Raw genomic sequence first — 2940 nt, 5'->3', positions numbered from 1 at the left:
GCCCAACCTTCCTTCCGAGGAGTGGCTGGTGGGTTTGAACCGCCAGCCGTCTGGTTAGCAGGCAAGTGTCTTAGCCACTATGCTACCAGAGTGGGCAGGTAAGCACTTACAAATGTTTTCCAAAACACAAGAAACACATTAACGGAGCCTGGTTACTTAAGCATTCCACTAGTGCCCTCCAGTGTCTGAAGAGAGAAATAACACATGTAATTAAATAAAAATTCTAAATATTTAGTAAAAGTTTAATAAAAGGGCGTAATACTGCGTAAGATATGAAAAGGAAAAAAAATCATGAATAGTATTTAATATGACCCTTTTAATATAGGGAGAAATTTCATAAAGGCTTCTTGGAGCAAGTGACATTTGAACTGGGCTTTGAAGTAGGGATTACATCACATGGTCACAGAGGGAGCTGAAAGAGGACAGAAGAGAAAGAGGAAAATATATTCTAGAGAAGTAATGAGTAATCTAGTTTAAGTGGAATGCGTGAGAGATAGCATCAGGAATTTAAAGTGGAACTAAATGGGACAGGCTCTGAATGCCATGTGTAGGAAATTAGATTTTATGCTTAAGGCCGTAGGGAGTGTTTGAACTGTGAATAAAGGAGTAAAGGATCCAAGCTGTGCTTTAGAGTAATCACTCAAAGTGTGTAGGAGGGGTCAAAAGGACAACATTAAAAGAAAAAAAAAAGCGTTTAGATACTAATGCGATAGTTAAAATGAGATCTGGTGGTGTAGTGGTTAAAGCATTGGACTGCTGACCAAAAAGGTCTGTGATTTGAACCCACGAGCTGCTCCACGGGAGAAGGATGAGACAACCTTCTTCCATAAAGGTTTACATCCTTGGAAATCCCATGGGTCAGTTCTACTCTGTTCTATAGGCTCACAATGAGTCAGAATCAACTCGATGGCAGCGGGTTTTTAGGTCTGATCATAGTTAAAGGAAGAGGATTTGATACCTTGAACTATGGGGAAGGAAGAGGAATGGATTCTGGGAAAATTACAGAAGTAGAATTGATAGAACTTAAGTGGCTCTTCAGTAGAAAGACCTGGCAATCTGCTCCCATAGAGATTATAGCCTAGAAAACTCTATGAGGCAGTTCTATTCTGTCACTATGAGTCAAAAAGCAACTTGATAGCACCAAGCTGTTGTTGTTGTTAGGTGCCGTCGCATCATCTCTGACTCATAGTGACCCTGTGCACAGCAGAACGAAACACTGCCCGGTCCAGCACCAGCTCTGCAATCCCTGCTATACTTGAGCCCATCGTTAGAGCCACTGTGTCAATCCATCCCATTGAGGGCCTTCCCCTCTTTCATCACCCCTCCACCTTACCAAACATGACATCCTTCTCCAAGGAATGGTCCCTTCTGACAACATGATCAAACGAGGTGAGACGAAGTTTGGTCACTCTCACTTCCAAGGAGCATTTCAGCTGCGCTTCCTCCAGGACAGATTTGTTAGTTCTTTTAGCAGTCCATGATATTTTCAGCATTCTTCGCCAGCACCACAACTCAAAAGCATCAATTCTTCTTTGGTCTTCCTTATTCATTGTCCAGCTTTCACATACATATGAGGTGATTGAAAATATCATGGCTTGTGTCAGGCCCACCTTAGTCCTAAAGGAGACAACTTTGCTCCTTAGTGCTTGAAAAAGGTCCTTTGCAGCTGACTTGCCCAGTGCTATACATTGGCTAATGTTCTGACTGCAGCTTACATTGGCGTCAATTGTGGAACCAAGCAATGTGAAGTCTTTGACACCTTCAATCTTTTCTCCATTTATCATCATGCTGCTTATAGGTCCAGTTGTGAGGATTTTTGTTTTCTTTATATTGAGATGTAATCCGTACTGCAGACTATTCTTCAATCTTTATCAGTAAGTGCTTCAAGTCATCCTCACTTTCAGCAAGCAAAATTGTGTCATCATGCTGCTTATAGGTCCAGTTGTGAGGATTTTTGTTTTCTTTATATTGAGATGTAATCCATACTGCAGACTATTTTTCAATCTTTATCAGTAAGTGCTTCAAGTCATCCTCACTTTCCGCAAGCAAAATTGTGTCATCAGCGTATTGCAGGTTGTTAATGATTCTTCCTCCAATCTTGATGCCATGTTCTTCTTCATATAGTCCAGCTTCTCGGATTATTTGTTCAGCATATAAATTGAATAAGTATGGTGAAAGGATATAACCTTGACGCACTCCATTCTTGATTTTTAAACCATGCAGTTCTGTTTGAATGACAGCCTCCTGGTCTATGTACAGGTTCTTCATGAGTACAATTAAGTGTTCTAGAATTCCCATTCTTCTCAATGTTATCCATAATTTGTCATGATCCACACAATCAAATGCTTTTGCCTAGTCAATAAAACACAAGTAAATATCCTTCTGGTATTTTTTGCTTTCAGCCAAGATCCATCTGACATCAGCAATGACATCCCTTGTTCCACATCCTCTTCTGAATACAGCCTGCACCTCTGGAAGTCCTCTGTCAATATACTGCTGTAACCATTTTTGAATTATCTTCAGTAAGATTTTAGTTGTGTGTGATATTAATGATATTGTTCAATAATTTCCACATTCTGTAGGATCACCTTTCCTTGGAATGTGTACAAATATGGATCTTTTCCAGTTAGTTGGCCAGGTAGCTGTCTTCCAAATCTCTTGGCATAACAAAGTGAGTGCCATCCATTTGTTGAAACATCTCAATGGGTATTCCATCACTTCCTGGAGCCTTGCTCTTCACCAATTCCTTCAGTGCAGCTTCCTTCAATACCATTGGTTCTTGATCGTATGCCACCTCCTGAAATGGATGGATTGATTAGTACTTTTTGGTACAGTGACTCTGTGTATTCCTTCCATCTTCTTTTGATGCTTCCTGCATCATTCAATATTTTGCCCATAAAATCTTTCAATATTGCAACTCGAGGCTTAAATGTTTCCTCA

This window comes from Orycteropus afer, unplaced genomic scaffold (assembly GCF_000298275.1).
Source record: "Orycteropus afer afer isolate SDZICR_OR568_19922 unplaced genomic scaffold, OryAfe1.0 scaffold00028, whole genome shotgun sequence".
NCBI classification, from domain to species: domain Eukaryota; kingdom Metazoa; phylum Chordata; class Mammalia; order Tubulidentata; family Orycteropodidae; genus Orycteropus; species Orycteropus afer.
The sequence above is the reverse complement of the archived record's forward strand: the minus strand, read 5'-3'. Positions refer to the sequence as shown.